At 44.3% G+C, this 22,618-nt stretch overlaps 1 long non-coding RNA gene across 1 annotated transcript in view; it reads left to right on the forward strand.

The window, feature by feature from the left end:
* The first annotated feature begins 2,255 nt into the window (after positions 1 to 2,255).
* Positions 2,256 to 22,618, forward strand: part of LOC119393718 (uncharacterized) — a 70,457-nt gene continuing 50,094 nt past the window's right edge. The window contains exons 1-2 of the long non-coding RNA XR_005183978.2: positions 2,256 to 2,452; positions 9,974 to 10,120. This is a non-coding gene — a long non-coding RNA (uncharacterized LOC119393718). The remainder of the gene's footprint in view (positions 2,453 to 9,973; positions 10,121 to 22,618) is intronic.

The raw sequence follows: 22,618 nt of genomic DNA on the forward strand, positions 1-22,618 counted from the left end.
AAGAAATACCTGTGATCACATCCTGTCATTTACGTAATTCGTGTCATGCCAGTCCTGAAATTGCATGTCATTTACTACCACATGATTTGTCATGCATGCTTGCACATTCTCATATATGCAGGGCAGGCAACACTAGCGAACAGTTGACCGACCAATCTCAATACTATGCAAGTAAATACGGCACGTGTCATGGCGTTTATCGCATTTATGTCATGTCATGCATATTCAGATATATCAGCTAAATAACTGACATCTGGTCATTTGTGTCACAGACAACACATACGCCCTGCCCGCTACGTCCTGCCTGCTGCTGCTACGACCGTCGCTGTCGTTGAATATCTCAATAAACCCCGCAACACAGGGTGTTTTCTTTTAGACAATACACATTTTTTTATGAAAATCCTATGACAGTAAGGCCTCTGTCGTTTTCACACAAGGAACTCTACGTCGAGGCGGATATACTTTGCCTCTGCTAAAATGACATCGATGCGACTAATTAACAAAAGTTGTTAATTAACTTTTAAATTATTGACTTGAGGTCAGTTTATATTCGAAAGTTGTTGTGTACGACATACCAATATTATTTAAATAACAAAAGTTGCACGTAATTCGAGATATACGTCACCGAATTTTAAGGGCGATATCGAAAGTGATCTCTCTCGGCGCCAGGAAACGCGGCGCCCTGTTACGTCAGAGCAGAGCTACCAGTGACAAGGAAGTAACGAAATTTGAAGGCAGGAGTGCCGCGGCTGTATCTTTTCGTGAAAAGCAGCAGGTAATCTCACTTGTGCCGGCGGATCGCATTACTTTTGCGTGTGGTGTTTGGTGCTTATCTCTTTCTTTGGAGCTCTGCACAAGAAAACCACAATATCAACCTTTGCTTTGTCTGCGAAGCATGAAACTCAGGAGCCGGAGCCGCCACTGCGGTGCTTCTTGCAGACAGGAGAAATAGTTTTTCGCGCCTGTTTATACGCTGTTTTACGCAAGACATATGGGCGCCGCCACCTTGGGCTGTTAAACGGATGTTTTCTTATTTTTATTTCGCGATGTGAATTGATAAGGTCAGGAAACGTGGAATGCACCAACCCAACCATTATCATGTGTATACGTCAACCATAGCACTGTTCGTTTATTTGCTAAAGATACGAAACGGCAAGTTTTAACAGCCCAATATGGCGGCACCGAAACCCATCCGTATAATAATAATAGTAGTAATAAAATAGTAGTAATAAAAAGTAGCAATATAATCAAAAATAATAATAATAACCCATCATAAATAATAGTTGGGGTTTTACGTCCCAAAACCACGATATGATTATGAAGGACGCCGTAGTGGAGGGCTCCGGTAGTTTTGACCATCTGGTGTTCTTTAACGTGTACCTAAATCTAGGCATACGGGCCTCGACCGTTTCGCCTCCATCGAAATGTAGCCGCCGCGGCCTGGATTCGATCCCGCGACCTTCGGGTCAGCAGTCGAGCACCACAACCACTAGACCACCGTGGCGGGTCATCTGTAAAATAGTCTATACTTTAAAAAAGAAACAGATGGGCACCACACATCGCGCCCAAAGAATAAGCTGTCTACTTGTGTATTTCAGAATGCTTGCCGATTTTCCTGACTAGATTCTGCTTTGGCGCGCCTTAATTCATTCAGAATCCGTCACTTCCTTGGTAATGAAATGACCACCATGGCGTCAAGATGGCACCTTTTCGAGCAAGTCATGACTCTTGTGACATGCGCATCAGGCTGTTCATGTCATTACATGTCATTCACGTTCACCGTACGCTTCTATCATGACATGCAATGTTTAGTATATGCCAAGGTAATGAAACGACCACCCCGGCAGACGGACGGAGGCGGCTGGATAGATATAAGGTCAAAGTACATTTGGTTCTCGAAAAAATGCTTCGCATTTTAAAAGTCCTTAAAGGTGATGGCCGTCAGCTAGAACAGATGGAGAGCCCTTACGTGGAAAGTTCAGCCCTAAGAAACAGCGTGCAGTTTAACCCGCCTCGAAATATCACTGCTGTTTTTTAATGACATAGTTACGTCAATAGAGTCTACGCACGGCTTAAAGGGTTGATATTTATTACTAATCAGTATGAGACAATCATGACGTCGCTAGCTGCATAGACGTCACTCAAATGGCGCGTCAGGCTTTATGCGTTAGAAAATGCTTGAAACAAGTGCAGCCGCATAGTTTAACGAGCCAAATGTCACAAACTTTTATTTTCACCAGTGCGCTGTTCTCTTCCAAACAGGTAACAGAAGTATCTCAAAGCAGCGCGGCCGCTTCGAAAAGAAAGTCGGATCAACGTAGCTGGTCGTTCCCTATGGATGGCAGCTTCCAAAGCATTGATACTATGGGCCCTCGCTGTCACTTCAGTGGCCACTCATAACCCCTTCGCTCCTGTCAAGCTGGATCTTTCTAAATATCAAAATCCTTGGCCGGTGAATATTCGTAATTGTTATTGTATACGTATAATCCTCCTTTGAGCTCTTGAAAATTGCTAATCAACTCATGCTACTACTTCAGTTGCATTCTCTTTTTTCGTTTGATTATAGGAGTACTTGTCACAGCGTGCCCATACACTCCCATGTTTTATCGGCTATTTTTAAGGTTGTGTCCTCGGCAGGCAATTGGCATCAGTGCATCACTACGTATCAGCATCGGCAAGCAGGACTGTGAAGAAGAAGTCTTCTCAGCCGACGAAGCTACGCGATGCAGCGCACATGCATTCTAACCGGCGCAAAGAACTTTGTTTCAGATAATCTCGGAAAGCTAAATACTCCTAATAAATTATTGACAGTCTAAAAAATGACGTGCAAGAAACTTGGAAAGTAAATTATAATTACAACATTTTCAACGCGTCAATCATCGTTTTGTATGTGTAAAATACGCCCTGTGTAATAGTGTACGGTAGGATAAAACAAGTAACTACTACCAATTTATCACGAAGGCATCAAGTTAAAGTTACACCGCCGACTACACTGGTCCACTAAAAGAGCAACACCAGAAACAGACGTGTCACAATTCGCAAGTCTACGCTAATTCACATTACACACTGTTTCAGACCTTATTACTTCAGAGATATTTCAGCAGCACATCACGTTCTCATGTAGTAAAGCCATCACACTTCAAAGAACTCTATAATTGCTAATCTCCAAAGCTCCATCTGAGGAAACTCTTCTATGAAAGTGGGAATATAATGGGCATATGTCTATGCATAACAAAAGTAGTAGACTTTTTCTGTGACAAAAGTCTGGACGCGTATAGCTATATAAGATATGTTGCGTAATGAGCACTGCCATTGACTTTTTAAGACATAATTATGACTCTGACGAATTTCTATATATAGTTTTCGTGTATAAGTAAACTGCATTTATATTGTGTGTCTTGAGCAGTTCGAGACACTGTACATGTACAGTGCGCACTACAGGTGCATAAGTCAACGTATAATTTCATCATTGCTCACTGTTCTCTTCCATTTTATTAGATGCGAAGCATCTTATGGAGGAGTTCAATCCGGTGGTGGTGGTGGTGGTGGTGGTGGTGTGCGGCGTGACCACCCTTTCTGCGCATGCGCAAACGCTCTCCACACCTCCTCTCCACTTCCCCTCTCCCCCTTCTCCACTCCCCCTCTGAAATGCGGGCTCGACCTACCGAAACGCTGCTTCGCCTCGCCTCATGGTCCCCTTTAGCGGGAGATGGTGTGATTTTTCTCTCTTAGACCTTTTTTCTTCTACCTCAATACCTCAATACTGTGGGTGAGGAGTGATGGACTCTCCGTCTATCGGACGCGCCTCGCTTGCGTGCTATGAAGGATAACGCCGGCGCGCTCCCCATAGGTTTGTCTGTCAGCGCTAGATGAAAACACATCGCGGGAGCCCTCCTGAACATTTCTCTAAGTACTTTCGAAAGGAGGAAATGTTTTAGAGATAGAATGGTAATATTGGACAAAAAGAAAGCGCAGGACTGTTTACAGATGTCATCTGTTTGCATAACATGTACAGAGAGCGCACATTGCACGCGGCCGCCGCGATGGACACCCCCCAACCGGTTTATTGAGTTTAATGCAGGCGATCGTTGTGGCTGAACTTTGACATATGCTCTTATAGTGGGCTGTCTGTATAACTAAATGGGGCATGCCAGAATGAAGCCTCAATTCAGCGATCGCGGGGCCACAGCATACGGGCGTTATACTACATACATCCGCAACTGTTTTAAGGTGAAGGTCCTAAATACCTCATAAAATGCGAAAAGTGACCGCTAGCGTCGGCGGCGGTAACACGAGTGATGCAAAAACATCTTGTGATGACGTCACCCGGAAAGTTATGACGTCAAAGAGTGACGTGATGATGGCATTACAGAGCACCAAAACATTCACAGGGCATCCAAACTTGTGACTTCATGAAATGACATCGTCGATTTGTCATATGTTGGCCGATCTCGGAGGCACGTGAGTTGCAGAAAACTTGCAATACATCTGATCCCAGAGGCAGGGCATAGCGACGCTAGGTGCAGAATGCTTTCGGGGGCAAGGGAATCAATGCAGCCGACTTAGAATTAAAAAAAAAGATGGCTTTCACCTTACAGTCATAGATCGTCATGAATGTTCGCTTTAGAATGTCGTAGCAACTCTCCCAACAGCTTAATTCTAGGAAATCCGATGAACTGCTTGTATAATTTCTTAGGCTTTGGTACGGACTGCGACTCTGGATTCTTCATCACGAAAGAATTTTTTGTAAACGTGTCTTTAATATATGCTTCAATGCAGTAACTGACATCTTGAGCGCACTCATCATGCCATAGACTCATTTTTATTGTCGCAACTTCTACTCATTTCAAGAAAAGTCACGCAAGACGCGTGAAGAGAGAGTCGTTTTTTCGACAGCGTGAACACTACGTCAGCATGCATGAAATGATTGCTAAAGTCTGCAACTTATGCTGGAATCTCAGTAATTATGATTTTTGATTGTTCATGCAGCACATATTTACATTTTCGCTGGTTTTGCATTTAGTCGTTTAAATAAAAATGGGGAAGTGTTTTTCACGCATGCGTGGCTACTTTTGGCTACTTTTATTGCCCTGGCTACATTTTGGCTAGTTTTTCCTATTTTTCGGCTATTCCTTTACTTTTCGACCTGGCAACCCTGTCGTCAACGTCACGACCACGGGACAGTATTATCGAAACGAGGTGCCCTTTACGGTGCGATGAAGTCCATATCATAGGTAACTTTCGTTAGCGTATTTCTCTGAAGTCAAGCAACGCTTGAATATAGCTTGCTGAATCATAGGAATACAAATGTAATGTTTATTATACTTCTATAAAAGCGGAGCCAACACTAGAACCACGATTGACGTTAACCCGGTCTGACGCCTGTATCATAGGAGTACATATGTAATGTTTATTGCTTTGTTACAAAATGAAATAGGTAGCCAGCACTGCAACCACAATAACGTATTCTGTCGGACTAGTTGGCGCATAGCTGATTATAAATTCGTTGGCGCAAAACAAGAAGGTGGACGAAGAAGTAACACGGACAAGTGCACCACAATTGAGGTTGCATCGATATTACGCCTGCGTAGAGTCTTTTTAACACGAAAGTGTTTTATGCCGGGGTCCACCAAGACTTCAGTGCCGTATTTCCGTCACGGAAATGACGTCGAAAAAATATACACAAGCAGATGGCAAAGAAAAAAAGGTACCGTCAACGGGCATCGAACCCACGATCGCTTGGTCCTCAACAACAGATGCCGGGCACGCTATCCACTGCCACGGTCACTAACTCTGGAGGCTTTACGAACGCGCATTTTAGATCTACCACTCTGTCGGCTGGTGGGTTGACCTCTTGGTAAGGTAAAGTAATTCATCATTGCTGTGGCCTCCGCGACTAGCACCTGCAACGCGTTACGCGTCCCTTTCGGCGCGTTTTCAGAGAATTTTGTCAATGCCTTAACACACCGCGAGGTGGCGACCTTTGCCCAAGCGTTTTCTTTTTTCGTAAAAGCCTCGGCGTCGCTCAGCATCACGCTAATACAAACCAAAAATAGCTCTGTGACGCGCGCCTGCCTCACCTGGCTGACCGCGTTCCATGCTCACTCAATCGCCCCGAGAAAAATCACAGCATATCCACGGAGTGAATGATGATGAGTGGGTGAAGCTGCGGAGGTTCATCGGTACCGTATCATCGTATTCCTTGTGTGAGGCGCATGCGCGGGGTTCACATACATAAGCGGGTCTTTCGACAATAAATCACCAGTTGCAGTACAGCGCCTGTGTTTTGCGTCTTTTTTTTGTGCCGTGTTCGTTGCCTTTGCGCTGCCTATTCGAGAATCATGGCTCACCAACTAGCCCATCAGTACATTTTAAGCAAATGTAATGTTTATTATACTTCTATAAAAGCGGAGCCAACACTAGAACCACGATTGACGTTAACGCGGTCTGACGCCTGTATCATAGGAGTACATATGTAATGTTTATTGCTTTGTTACAAAATGAAATAGGTAGCCAGCACTGCAACCATAATAACGTATTCTGTCGGACTAGTTGGCACATAGCTGATTATAAATTCGTTGGCGCAAAACAAGAAGGTGGACGAAGAAGTAACACGGACAAGTGCACCACAATTGACGTTGCATCGATATTACGCCTGCATAGAGTCTTTTTTCAAAGCAGTTTCAAGACGTGGCGTGGCTCAGTGGTAGAATACCTGACTGCCAGGCAGAATGCTTGGGTTCGGTTCCTGCTGTTATCCTGATTTTTATTCTTTGCGTTCGTCGGGTCAACGCTACCGATGTCGGTTTTTCCTTACGCTCTCGCATTTAAATTGCCCATGTCTGTTCTCGCCGTTCCTCGCAAGATAGATAGATAGATAGATAGATAGATAGATAGATAGATAGATAGATAGATAGATAGATAGATAGATAGATAGATAGATAGATAGATAGATAGATAGATAGATAGATAGATAGATAGATAGATAGATAGATAGATAGATAGATAGATAGATAGATAGATAGATAGATAGATAGATAGATAGATAGATGCATCCCTCGTAGTAAAGATTTATTGATCTGCTAAAATAGTTCTCGAAGTTTCATATAAAATTGAACAGCCGTGCTGGGCGAACAATCGGCTCTCTGCTGCGATCAATAAATTACGATTTCTTACGGCTGAATGTGAGTGCAACAGCCCAGAAATTCGCCACTTTTTACAAGTGGCACCACTGGCGCATTGTTGCAAGTGCGCAGTATTTAGTTTAGGCAAATATTAAAAAGTCGAATCTATTAAAACGTCGAGACTAACGGTGCTTACCAGGCCACTTCGGCCACACTTCGCTCGGGGTGAAAAAGAAGAAGAGAAAAAATTACCGTGTACTTTCATTAGGTTAAAGCCTTAGATGACGAAAAATCGATCTGGAGTCTCCCATTCCGCCATGCCTCATAATCATCTGATGATTATGGCGCTTCAAATCCAGAATATTTGTGCCTTTTAGGCGGAAACCACCGCGCGCTGCACGTTTCGACCAGCTACTCTTTTCGTCCGGGTGCACATTTCAGGACTTACGACGCACTCAGGCACTCATTTACACATGTTGTGTGTTAAACGTAGCTACGTGAAAGTAAAGCGACCATCGCGGAAATTTTGAAGACTCGAACGCCGAGGCTCTCCCACACACAACCACAGCAAAAGCAGCGTTCGCATGCCCTCTCATGCACACTGGCGCCTCTGGCGGCGGCCGCTGGCTCCATATGAAGCTGAGGCGGCAGTTTCGTGACAATAAGTAGCATTGAATAACTCTGCCGAAGCTCAAGTTTTCCTCGTGGAAGTAATAATAATATCTGGGGTTTCACGTCGCACAACCACGATATGATTATGAGAGACGCCATAGTGGATGGCTCCGGAAATTTCGACCACCTGGGGCCTTTTAACGTGCACTGACATCTTCCTCGCAGAAGTGCTGGCTGCACACGCGAGTTTTAGCGGATTGGTGCTTACCAGCTCTAAGTTTCTCTATCCAAGCTTCAGGCAGCTTCTTACCCTGCGGGCACTTGTGAAGGCTGACACCCGGCTCCTGTTGCTTCCGTCCTGCACTGCGGCACCGAGCAGTGTCCTACCATATCAGATGCTTTAAAAGGCAGCGACTATACACTGTATTAGTCGTGCTTTCAATGTTGTCAAGCGCCCAACCGAAGTGGGAAACCTCCTTACTTGATCAGAACCGCAGCGCAGGTGGCATTCTAAAATTTCGTTTTCAGTTAGCTTGGGCGCTCCCGAAGCAGATGGCGCGGTCGGCCGTGACCACGTGATACTCAACTGCACGTCACGACGACGGTGGCGCCAGTTTTTTCAGTGGTGGGCCTCATCTCTAATAGTAGGACAGAGAAACGCTATTCAATCCGACCCCTCCACCTTCCTTCTGCATAAACTTCGTTCTGTTTTATCTCTAGAACTGCATTAAAATCTTTCTCTCTCCTACCTCTCTCTTTTCCTTTTGTTTTTTCTCTCATATACAATTTACAACAGTTCTTTGCGCGGTTATGGTGAAACACTAGCACACCATGAAAATGTCTGTAAGTATACATACAATATCTAGAAGTGCGCATGCAAGATTTCTAATCCTTTATGGATATGTGTTCTGTTTTATTGTTATTGTGGGGAACGCACACGTGATATCAACTTTAAAATGCAACATGCACACGCGCTCCATTCAGGGCCGGTATGTTTGCAGCAGAGAATAACTGTCGTCGTCTGCTTAATCTAGGGGAGAAGCAGAAAGGGCCCTAATAGTCATAGTGGAGGTACAAAGGGTGGATTCTTCTACGCAATGTATATTGTGCCCACTTCTTGTCCAAACACCACACATCTGGGCTCATTGAATGTACTCGTACTAGACGTTCAGTCATTCTCAATATTGCATACATGAAATAACAAAATGAGGGCGTACTACCTTGTCAGCTTAAACTTCGGCTTTTGGATCCGAAGTGGCGCCTGGCTAAAGTGACTATAATGTTGCTAGAATATTCTAGCTACATTAGTGTGGGCGGGCAAGCACAGTCCAGTTGGAAATACCTGATGGATTCGCTTATCCAATTGACGAAACTTGTGCAAACGCAGGCTGGATCATCCAAAATTCGGCTTGCACTTGAATCTGGATGTTACCAACTAGTGACTGCACCCCACAATGTAATGTACACCAACAAAGCTTTAGTAGACGAAGACACGTGACTTGCCGCAAAACTGAGACTCGCAGTACACAATGCGCCGCTAGGTCGCAAACTCTTATTTACTTGATGGCCGAATTATGAACGAATGTACTGTTAGACCCTTTCTTTCGAGTCGACCTTGGGCTCACACTCTAGTATATACAGGGACCCTATCATTCTGGCGTATGCCAAAATCTATTATCTCGTTTACCTACAGTGCATGATATATCACGTGGGCTAAGTAATACCTCCGAAGTGATACCAGTGCGAACTTAAACAACTACACAAAGACAGCAATACGCTAGAACGTGCAGGTATATGAATTCCTTTTGCCTATTCTAAAACTTCTATTTTATTTTTTTTTCATCTTGATTTGCACCGCATGATCAATGCTGGCAAAATGACGGCGGCGCGTTAGCATTCGGAACTATTCACGCAGTGTTAAAAGCACGATGAACACGAAATCCCTGCAAAACGTAACTACCAGTAATATCTTTGAAACTAAATAATTGAATACCACAAAAACGACACCAACGAACAAAGAAAACAACGAAACACAATCTCTCGAGTTTTATCGTTTTATTCAGGTGTGTCTTGCTTATGCTGTTTTATTCGTTAAGATTCATGCACACCTCGCCCAACTCTTCCTTTTAAAAAAAAAAGGTTAGTGCAGCCAAGCTATTGCAGCGACTGTACCAAATAGTTCAGCAATGCTGCTTCCAGGTTGCAGTGCAGATTACTAATATACTTTCTTGTTACAGGTTATAAATAGTACAAACGATGTTTTACTGGCACGGGTATCCGGCCCAGGTACAACATATCCATGTGTACGATCTCGGTATTGGGGATATGAAACCATGAATAACACAGTTGAGCGTTCCGTTCGATATATTATACACCAACCAGAGGTAAGATATCCGTAATTTTCGGCAGCAAGCTTTATGAGAAGATAGGGTAATGTAAGGGCAAGAGACATCGGTATTTAGGGGGCCGAAACTCAACTTTAGAAAAAATGAAATGAAGCAGAGAGGAAGGAAGCAAGGAAAGACAGGTAGGTTAACCATGCAAGCGTCCGGTTTGTTACCGTGAACCTAGAGAAGGACAAAAAGCGGATAAAAGAAATCAAAGAGAAGCGGGAGGGGGGGGGGGGAGTAGAACAGAGAGGACCTCCCACATTTCAATTTGCGTGATTCTATGATTCTAGAAACCGTCGCAAAAGCCTGTTGACTTTAGTACTGCGGTAACTGTAGCGCCCAGCGTGGCTTTTAATTCTTGCGAAAGAAGCGCGCTACGGCAAATGCATAAATCTCGCTTGTGGGTCATTCCACGCCAAACGTAGCAGCCATTTTCGCAAGCATCTCAAATGTACTTGAAAAAAAAATCGTGCTGATTTCTTGCATTGAAAACAGCGAATTTCTAGAACATTTCGGACAGAAAAAAAAATTTTTGGTCACGTGGGAACCTTCGGAATTTCGCAGAATGTCGTCTGAGTGTGCTTTTTCAGGAAAATGATTCTGAGGGTATCGTTTCTTGTCACAATGCCAAATTTGATTTACATATAAAGCAAAGGAGTTTCTCCAAGTTGTTCGGAGCTCAATAATATTACTGCAATTTTTCTTCCATATACGCCTCCAAAAAATTCGTCAAAATGTTCAATGTTTGTATTTTTTTTTTCTCTTACAATATTGCGCTTTGTATGGATGTCTGAGTCATAAATACTTACTCTACAGAAGGTATATTTCGCGTAAAAGATTTTTCAGACCACTGATGCTTTTAAATTGTACAAGAAAAAAACGCCAGGCCTGCGCTGAAACCGCAGCGCAGTCACAGCGAAAGCTGGAAGAGCGGCGTTTCTAAAGCACCGTTGTAAGCTCTCTTGGTGCTACTAATACAAGTACACTAGCAAGGTACCCACTACGCCATAAATCACAATTTTTGTGAAGTTCGGAAGCACTTACTAAGCCATTATCCGTCATTCATCGGAGAAGCGAGGCACCAGCTACACGTCTGAAAGTATTATGTGCACTTTGTTGACGCGACGACTGATGACGATGAAGAATTATGGCTCAACCCTTTGTAATGGGTTGGAAGCTTTAAACGGTCCACCAGTTATGTAATTTGCATTAGGTGACGCCCGGTCGCTATGTCCCTCTCCCGCCATGCTGTAAACACACGTTGACGTGGGAGAGAGAGGTGAGGGGGGGGGGGCGAAGAACTTTACTGAGACCCCGAAGAAATGGATCATGCGCTTATGGGCTTCCTTGGCAACTAATACAAGTGCACTTGCGAGGAACCCACTATGCTATAAATCACTGTAATTTTTGAGAAGTAGGAAAGTAGGCATTATGCCATTTTTCGTCATTCTACGGAGAGCTGTGGTACGTGCTAAACGCATGTAAGGCATTATGCGCACTTTGTTGATGCTGTGCCTGATGACGGTGAAGAATTATGGCGGAGCCCTTTGTAATGGGTTGGAAGCATTGAACAACCTTCTCGTTGCGCAATTCGCATTGTGTGACGCCTGGTTACAGAATTCGCGTTGTGCTACGCTTGGTGCTTATTTTACTCTTCTACCACGCTATATTACATATGCTAATATGGTTCCTTCCCGACATGAAGCCTGTATAGGACCTTTTTGCAAAGCAGTTTCAAGCACCGGCATGGCTCAGTACGGCGCCAAAAACGGCCGGTGAAATAATCTCATAACAGCTTTCGCTGTAAAAAATCACAAATTTGAGGAAATAATCATTTTGGTCCACATTGAGGAAATAATCATTTTGGTCCACATTGACACGCAATTTACACCACGTGGTGCTCCAATTAGAAATCAGCGTTATACATCAATCGAAAGTAATTAAATCGTCATAGTTATACGACAAGATTTGTCATTACAATCTTTGTTTTAAGGAAGTGTGGGATGTGGAGTCGGTGAAGGACGGATCCCAACATAAAACGAAACGACGTTTATTAACGTAGTAGCAGCAGCAGGGCAAGCATGCCGATGCTGCGCTTTGGAAGGTTAGAGAAACCAACATGAAACCAAGCTTGGTAGCTTGGGTTATATAGTCAGCGGTGGTGACGTAAGCCTCCGGTGAAACTGCGTGGCGCTGTCTTTTATCGGAAGCGTGTTGCAGCAAGTAGCTGTGTCACGCCGGGCTAATCAGTGACGAGACGGAGGCTGCGTAGGTCTGTGCGCAGTGGTCGCCACAGAAGAAAACAATTTTTGAAGTTCGCAAATGACGGCTATCTTCCCATTTGGTCATACGGCAGCTTCCTGCCGTCAACAGTGTACTTCAAAAATTATTTTCTTGCTTAAAACGAAACTTTTAGTGATAAATCTTGCCATATAAGAACTACTTTTTTGCTTTTTTAATTGGAGCACCACATGGCGTAAATTGCATCTTAATTTGAACCAATATGATGATTTTCTCAAATCTGTGATTTTTTCTCGTACAATTTAGAAACATCAGTCGCCTGAAAATATTTTAACCCAAAATATACCTTCCGTAAAGTAAGTATTCTTGACTCAGACATTCCTACACACCGCAATATTATAAGGAAAAAATGCTAGCATGGAACATTATGGCACCGCGGCCACGATTCGATCCCTCGGTCGCAGGATCTAATCCTGGCAGCGGCGGCTGCATTGCCGATGGAGGCGAAAATGTTTGAGGCCCGTAAACTTAGGTTTAGGGGCACGTTAAAGAACCCCAGGTGGTCGAAATTTCCGGAGCCCTCCACTACGGCGTCTCTCATAATCATGTCGTGGTTTTGGGACGTTAAACCCCAGATATTATTATTATTATTATTGCACCTGGACCTGGAATCAATGCACCTGGAATTGACTGGAGCACGCTTACCTTTTCTCATTACAATCATTTCACAGAGAAAAGGTGCAGCCTGCTCTTGGACTTTCTGGCGTTTAATTCCCTAGTGCAACATAATTCAGTCGTCAATTCCAGTGGCAACGTCTTAGACCTGTGTGTGTCAAACGATCAACCCCTTGAAGTTTCCCGCTCCAACATCTCTCTTGTACGTCCGGACAAATTCCACCCACCACTTAACGTAAGATTATCTGCATCAGCCGAAACAACGAGCTACAGCAGTTACGTAAACAAATCTCCAAGATTTGCGTTCAAGCGAGGTGATTACACGGGCCTCTATCATCACTTGTCCACCGTTGAGTGGTCACAGGTTACTGACAAACCTAATGTTGATGACCAGGTTGATCGGTTTACGGAGCTTGTACTGAGCAGCATGCTTAATTTTATTCCCCAGTATACACCTCACCAACGTAAATATCCCCACTGGTTCTCATCTGAACTTATCAGTGCACTGAAGCATAAAGATCACGCACACAGGAAATCTAAATGTTCTCCATCCAGCGAGTGGAAGGAAGAGTTCAGCTTTTTTCGAACTCTCTCTAAACGCCTATATAAACGGGATCATAGTTCGTACATTGAATTCTTAGAAAAAAGCGCCTCTGACAGGCCGGCTGAGTTTTGGAAGTATGTACGTAAACGGTCTAGCAAAAGCGGAGAGTCCTTCAGACTACTAGACTCAAATGGGGTAGAAGTGCATGCCGTCGCTGACTGTTTTGCCACACATTTCTCATCCGTTTATAAGGCCTCAGACTCCAGCACTGATGTCAGACAACAGCCCAAGGCAGTTAGCTCATCCAGTGCTTTGTCGCTGGATGAAAATCTTATCAGCGAATGCATTAAGCGCTTAAAACCATCCTTATCATGTGGCCCAGATGGCATACCCTCCGCCATACTAAAAGCATATGGTACTATATTTGTCCCAGTACTGACTACGATATTTAATAACTGCCTGGACACTTCCACATTTCCTAGCATGTGGAAAACTGCTCGTGTTTTCCCAGTATTTAAGTCGGGCTCTAAGACAGATGTTTCTAATTATCGACCGATTTCTCTACTATGTGCCACATCAAAGATCTTCGAACTGGCTCTTCACAAAATATTGTCTTTAGTGTGAAAAACTCATTGATTCCAAATCAACATGGTTTCCTTGCTGGCCGCTCAAGTACCACAAATCTTGCTAGTTTCATGACGCAGATCTCCACACCTATTTCTCAGAGAGGACAGGTTGACGTAATCTACTGTGACCTGAGCAAGGCTTTTGACGTAGTCAGCCACACACTGATTATGGTTAAACTTGCGAACTTTGACGTTGACTTGTCGATTGTGAATCTCTTGCACAGCTATCTGCTCAATAGATCTTGTTATGTTGCCGTAAATGGCCAAACCTCTTCTTTGTATAAAGTGACTAGTGGGGTCCCTCAAGGGTCGGTATTAGGCCCACTCCTATTTTTAATTTACGTTAATGATGTTTCTTTTGCCATTCGTAATTCTTCTTTCCTCTTGTATGCCGATGACATCAAGATATTTAAGGAAATTCATTCAGTTAACGACTGTCGCTTGCTGCAGTCAGATTTGTGTTCTTTTTCCGAATGGTGCAACGGCAATAACCTTTCTCTGAATATCTCAAAGACAAAATTCATGTCTATCACTCGCAAAACATCTAGCGTGTCATTTCAATACTTTGTCAATTCTGTGCCGTTATGCAAGGTTTATGAAATCAGTGATCTTGGTGTTGTTGTTGACAGCGCGTTAAACTTTTCTTCTCACGTTAAGCGTGCTGCTATGCGGGGCCTTCGTTCTATCGGATGTGTTTGTAGAATATCTCGAGAATTCAGGTCTCCCATGGCCCTACACAAATTGTACACGGCAATATGTCTTCCGCAACTTGAGTATGCGTCCGTGATATGGAATGGCATTGCTCAATCCAGCGGTAACACCATTGAACGAGTCCAGAAAAAATTCCTCAGCATATATAACCATCGCTTTGCTAAAAATGACTCTGGATCTCGTTCAAATACTGCTGAATCATTATCACTGCCATCACTTCACTGCCGACGAGATCGTTCTGATCTCTTATTTCTCTACAAGCTAGTCCACGGTATCATATCCTGCCCTGTACTTCTCAATTGTGTTAATTTTCGAATTCCGCGTAAGTTAACCAGAGAGAACAGACCGTTTCATGTACCCGCCTGCTTCTTCCAACACTCTACCGTTTACAGAATACAAAGTCTTTATAATATTAATTTTCTTGATCTTGACGTTTATCATAGTCCACAATCATTGTTTTTATCCGAGCTTTGCACTGTTTTGACATAGTATGGCACAATGTACAAAGTCTTCCCTTCTCCGTCTTTCCGCATAGTTGTATATGTGCAATCTAATTTTTTATTCCCCTTCAATATTTCTCATATTGTCTTATTTTACTCCTCCCCTGTTGTGTTCATTTCTCTTTGTCTACGTGTTTTTGCTCTTTTTATTTCTGAAGACTGTCTGTATTGTATTGTTGATTTTTATTGTTTTTTTTTTGCGTGCGCCTGCACAAAGACCTCACGGTTGTTCCTGGGCACGTTAAATAAATGATTGATTGATTGATTGATTATTATTATTATTATTATTATTATTATTATTATTATTATTATTATTATTATTATTATTATTATTATTATTATTATTATTATTATTATTATTATTATTATTATTGTGAAAACTGCAAGCAACGGCGCGGTTACAGTAGTCAACAGGCAGTTACAGTGATTTCGTCAAAAAAAAAAAGAAGGAAGGCGGATCCCGCGCACTATGGGGATCGGTGATAGCAAAGCACGCAGCAAGAAATTGCTGCTTTTTTTGAAGTGTGAAAAACTCATTGATTCCTAATCAACATGGTTTTCTCGCTGGCCGCTCAACTACCACAAATCTTGCTAGTTTCATGACGCAGATCTCCGCACCTATTTCTCAGAGAGGACAGGTTGACGTAATTTACTGTGACCTGAGCAAGGCTTTTGACGTAGTCAGCCACACGCTGATTATGGTTAAACTTGCGCACTTTGATGTTGACTTGTGAGTTGTGAATCTCCTGCAGAGCTATCTGCTCAATAGATATTGTTATGTTGCCGTAAATGGCCAAACGTCTTCTTTGTATAAGGTGACTAGTGGGGTCCCTCAAGGGTCGGTATTAGGCCCACTCCTATTTTTAATTTACGTTAATGATGTTTCTTTTGCCATTCGTAATTCTTCTTTTCTCTTGTATGCCGATGACATCAAGATTTTTAAGGAAATTCATTCAGTTAACGACTGTCGCTTGCTGCAGTCAGACTTGCGCGCTTTTTCCGAATGGTGCGACGGTAATAACCTTTCTCTGAATACCTCGAAGACAAAATTCATGTCTATCACTCGCAAAACATCTAGCGTGTCATTTCAATACTCTGTCAATTCTGTGCCGTTATGCAAGGTTTATGAAATCAGTGATCTTGGTGTTGTTGTTGACAGCGCGTTAAACTTTTCTTCTCACGTTAAGCGTGCTGCTATGCGGGGCCTTCGTTCTCTCGCATGTGTTTGTAGAATATCTCGAGAATTCAGGTCTCCCATGGCCCTACACAAATTGTACACGGCAATATGTCTTCCGCAACTTGAGTATGCGTCCGTGATATGGAATGGCATTGCTCAATCCAGCGGTAACACCATTGAACGAGTCCAGAAAAAATTCCTCAGCATATATAACCATCGCTTTGCTAAAAATGACTCTGGATCTCGTTCAAGTACTGCTGAATTATTATCACTGCCATCACTTCACTGCCGACGAAATCGCTCTGATCTCTTATTTCTTTACAAGCTAGTCCACGGTATCATATCCTGCCCTGTACTTCTCAATTGTGTAAATTTTCGAATTCCGCGTAAGTTAACCAGAGAGAACAGACCGTTTCATGTACCCGCCTGCTTCTTCCAACACTCTACCGTTCACAGAATACAAAGTCTCTATAATGTTAATTTTCTTGATCTTGACGTTTTTCATAGCCCACAATCATTGTTTTTATCCGAGCTTTGCACTGTTTTGACATAGTGTGGCACAATGTACAAAGTCTTCCCTTCTCAGTCTTTCCACATAGTTGTATGTATGCAATCTAATTTTTTATGCCCCGTCAATATTTCTCGTGTTGTCTTATTTTACTCCTCCCCTTCTGTGTTCATTTCTCTTTGTCTACGTGTTTTTGCTCTTTTTTATTTCTGAAAACTGTCTGTATTGTATTGTTTATTTTTATTTTTTTTTGCGTGCGCCAGCACAAAGACCTTACGGTTGTTCCTGGGCACGTTAAATAAATCATTGATTGATTGATTGATTGATTATTATTATTATTATTATTATTATTATTATTATTATTATTATTATTATTATTATTATTATTATTATTATTATTATTATTATTATTATTATTATTATTATTATTCGACCCCTCGAAATTCGGCTCAGCAGTCCAGCACCATATCCTGTTAGACCCCCGTGGCGGGTTACGCACGCTTTCAAAGCGATTGAGTGTTATCACTTGATCGCATCAAACGCTCGTTGCATTTTCGACACACTTCCCCGTTTGTTTTCACCGTACTATCGCCAAGTGATAACGTGAGTTCCGAAAGAAATACGTAGCTGGGGGCCATAAAAAGCGTCACTAACATTTTGTAAAGTTTTGTCGACACGCCTGACTGCAAGCAACGGCGCGGTTACAGTAGTCAACAGGCAGTTACAGTGATTTCGTCAAAAAAAAAGAAGGAAGGCGGATCCCGCGCACTATGGGGATCGGTGATAGCAAAGCACGCAGCAAGAAATTGCTGCTTTTTTTTAGAATCGTCCAAACGTTACGAGGTGGATGGACATATTTGTGCAGTGTGGACGGACATATTTGTGCATGCCCGCCGACACGCCGATACCCTAAGGTACTTCGCCCCTAAAAAGAACGCGCGTGCACAGTGCACGACCGTCGCACGCAGCCGTCACAAGGCGCCGCGGTGCTGTTTGCCATAAAGCCCCTTGATCTTTAGTTTCCCACGCGTTTTCGTGGTCTCAAGAATTTTGACCGCCATTGTAAGGGCAATTCAACTGAATACAATCACAGATAGTCGGTAAATACAAGGTCTTCTCAGACACAGCGGCCTTTAAACTTTTGACGCCCACTGTACATATGCCATGTACCGTGTTTTCTCGTGTAAATCTCAGCCATGTCCGTGTATCCCAATTGTTGCCTAGGAAGGAAGGAAGCAAGCGAGGAAGGCAGAAACAAGCGGAAAGACAGGGAGACTAGCCATCAGTTCTTAGACCGGCTGGCTACCCTGTGCTGGGGCAAGGAGTAAGAGAGGGGGGGGGGGGGGGTGATAGAAAATATTTCTTACAAAAAAAAGGAAAGAACAACAAGAAAAAAACGCCAGGCCTGCGCGGAAAACGCAGCACATTCACAACGAAAGCTGGAAGAGTGGCATTTCTAGAGCCCGCTATTCACCGCGAGATCGGGCTATAGGTGGCAGCACCGTCGCCGCGTTTGTGTGGATAGACGGTCAGCAGCGCGTATACAAATGTACGCAGCGGCGCTTCGCCGTAGGCAGTTTGAGTCGATTGTCGGCGTATAAAGCACGTTGACTACAGCGTAATGGTGATGTATACGCCCTTCATTGCCACATGAATGCACGAAACCGGCCTAACGTACCTATTACGTGAGAGGGAAGTGCAATCTGCGAATCAATGGGGTACTGGCCTTCGGTCACATTCGTGTTTTGCACTGTGCTCGATGTTTTTTCTTGCTTTATTTGCACGTGTTTAACTTGTGTTCTGCCTATACCACATATAAACAGTGTTGCGTGACTGAGCCAATGAAGTATTTACTTCTTGCTCTAGCGGCTACAAAGAAAGAGAGACTGTATTTCTGCGTAATTAGATGAAGTAGAACTTCGTGCATTCTGCTTTTCTGTTTGTGTGAATACGCGTACTGCTGTAGAAATGTGTGGCTTCAGGTCTTCTTTACCGTTTACCATCTTCTGCAGACGCTAGTTCATGCTTTGCGATATCGCAAGGATTACCTAATCGCCAACACATCACGAGATGGTGTCGCTGAGGTTCTGCATTCACACCTCGACACTTAGTACTTTTTTTTTCGTTTAGGACTACGCCAAATGCACTATGTGATGCGCTTGAACGACAGTGGTACCCACATTGAAATGATTTTGGCGAATAGATGATACAATGGCTAGACCTATTGTCATACCGACACGTGCATGTACTCACTTATTAGAATGCATACAAGTCTCGTAAGGCGAAACCATAGGCGTGCGCATGGGGGGTAGGGGGGGGGGGGTGCCCCCCCCTACTTACATAAGCGGGGGGGCGCAAAATCTGCCCCATACATTGACGACCCTAGTCACCTAAGAAGGGGGCGCAAAATCTGCCTCGTACATTGGCTTAGAAGGGGGGGGGGCGCTGCGATGAAACTCCCCCCCCCCCTTGATGGTGAACCCTGCGCACGCCTATGGTCGAAATGCTTATGTATATAGTGTAGGCATACGTACAAGCATTTGATGCTATTCTAGCACAACGGAATAAGCTGTAAGCTCAGGACGTGCATGACGTACCCACACATGCGAACACGGTGTGGCTAGCAGACGACGCAAGGAGCCATTCACACCGCGGGGTTTCGTCCGCTCGCCGCTAGGTGAAGGCTCTGCTCGATCTCACGGCCAATAAACTCTCTTGGGGCTACGAATGCAAGTACACTAGCAACGTACCCACTATGCCACAAATCATAGTTTTTGTGAAGTTGGCAAGCACCCATTAAGCCATTATTCTTCATTCTGCGGAGAAGCGAGGTACCATGTGCAAGGCATTATGTGCACTTTGTTGATGTGACGGCTGATGACGATGAAGAATTATGGCTGATCCCTTTGTAATGGGTTAGAGGCTTTATACGACCCACTGGTTACGTAATTAGCATTGCGTGACGCCCGGTCGTTATTTCACTTTCCCATCGTGCTATACAACGTACGTTAACGTGAGAGAGAGAGAGGGGGGGGGGGATAACTTTATTGAGACCCTGAGGAAATTGATCATGGGGGCCTTATGGGCTTCCTTGGCAACTAATGGAAGTGCACTTGCGAGGAACCTACTACACTATAAATCATCATAATTTTTGTGAAGTAGGGAAGCAGCCACTATGCCATTTTTCGTCCTTCTGTGGAGAGCCGTCGTACCCGCTAAACACCTGTATCGCATTGTGCAATTTGTTGATGCTGTGCCTGGTGACGACGAATAATTATGGCAGAGCCCTTTGTAATGGGTTGGAAGCATTCAACAACCCACTTGTTGCGCAACTCGCATTGTGTGACGCCTGGTTGTTATTTTACTCTTCTACTACGCTGTATTATATATGTTAATGTGGTTCCTTCCCGACATGAAGCCTGTATAGGGTCTTTTTGCAAAGCAGTTTCAAGCACCGGCATGGTTCTGAGGTCGAATACTGGGCTGCCACGCAGAGGGCCCAGGTTCGAACCCCGTTCCATAATTTCATTTCTTTTTATTTCTCGCGACAGGGGTTACGGACATCGGCGGCGGCGGCGGACAACTACGGCGCCGAAAAGGGCCCTTGTTTTGATCTTATAACAGCTTTCGCTGTAATAATGTGTGGGGTTTTTACGTGCCGAATGCAGAACGTCTGGGACCAAGGCATAGACTGCGGCGCGTACAGAGCACATCCAGTAGAGATTACGTATTTTTGTCACGATATCATCGCACGGTCCTTCCACGGCTACTGCAGAAGTTGCACCTTGCGCTTTCTAGCGTTTGGGTGTGAGCGCACTTGAAGGGAGCGAACGAGCAAGCAAGCTGGCTAGTAAAAAAGGACGCGCGTGCGCAGTGCGCACTCTCAAGATTCTCAGGCAGCCGTCAGAAGGCGCCGCGGTGCTTCTTACCACGCGCTCCCTCTAAAATTTTGACTGCCACTGTGCATGTTGTGAGCTCGTTTTAGACAAGGCGGGAAATATAAATTCAAGGCTGCCTGCCGAAGCAGCAGGAATATTCAGCTTTTTTCTTGTGCACCGTGGTCCTTAAACTTCTGAAGCTGACTATACATCGTTTCATGTCATGTCATTTATCCTATGTCACGTACGTTCATGTATCATATCTAATGAAGTGAGTGCCATCACACCTTGTCATTTACGTAACTCATATCATGCCACACACGACACGCACAGCATGCTATTCATGATATGTCATGTGATGCATGTCTTGACATTTCACTCATTGTCGCATGATTCACATGCCTACACGTACAGGTCGGTCGAGCGCGTCGCTCACGCTGCGCGGAGCTCCATGCACAGGAAGAGGCGAAAACAAAGCGTATGCGCGGAACGACGTCGGTGCGGCATTTGCCCTGCGTCGTCTTCTGTTGATTCACCCCTTCACTTTGATCGCAAGTGGCCACAGTACCACGATCCCACCAGGGGCGTAGCCACGTTAGGGCACACCGGGCCCGTGCCCCCCCCCCCCCCCCGAAATTTTTTTTTTGCCATAGCATACAGAGCAGAAAATGACACTCGACCACATCTGCCTGCTCGTCCCCACTACAGATCAAGGAGGTGCCCCCCCCCCCCCCCGAAAAAAATTTCTGCCTACGCCTCTGGGCCCCACCGTCCTCCGGACCACGTCCTCCGGAAGGCAATAAATCCACTAGCGGCTCCAGAAGGGGGTACTGATGTCCACCCCCCCCCCCTCAATTTTTTATGTATACTTTTTTATGTATACCGCCAAGAAGACGACCTATCAGGTCTACACATAAGCTGACCACCGCTTCCCATAAGCTGACCCGGGCCCCCACGCAAGAATGCTGTATCCACCCCTGAATGCGGCACGTGAAGCGTTAGCGTTGTGCAGGAACCTGGCAGCTGCGTCTGTAAGTAGTGTCGTAGTAGGTTCAGTAAGACACAAGTGACTGACCCAGGCACGCGCAGTGTTCGAAGTAGCACGCATATAGTGCGCCGCGTGCCGCCTCACATCCACGTGAGAGAAAACGAAACGATAAGCAGACGATCGTAAGCGGAAGTACTAAAATAATAACATTTTGGGTGTTCAAGAGAGATAAATTGTATTTTTTACTCAATAAACTCGAAATACACAATATAAATATTGCCAACTATGCTCTCGCGATCATGAAACCAACCAAGGATTGTGCCCTATCCCTCGTCGTCGGTACCGCCAACTAAAAAATTTGACAAGAGGAGAGCAAACGATTTCTTGCTGTCTTTGAAACGACATCGCAAGTACCTTGCTCTGTGCAAGCCTCCACGGCTGATCGGCACTGTTTTCTGGCGTTTAAATGGTTTTACAGTTCCCCTGTAGCGTCCAGAAAAGCTGCAAGTATAGTTGAAACTCGATTTGACGAAGGGGCGACCGCAAACGAATTATTTCGTTAAAATGGGAAGTTCGGAAAATCGCGAAAGATATTTTTCGGTCCTTCAAAATCTAAAATTGTAACCTAGCCGCACCCAAAAGCT

The sequence above is a fragment of the Rhipicephalus sanguineus genome, chromosome 5 (assembly GCF_013339695.2).
Source record: "Rhipicephalus sanguineus isolate Rsan-2018 chromosome 5, BIME_Rsan_1.4, whole genome shotgun sequence".
NCBI classification, from domain to species: Eukaryota; Metazoa; Arthropoda; class Arachnida; order Ixodida; family Ixodidae; genus Rhipicephalus; species Rhipicephalus sanguineus.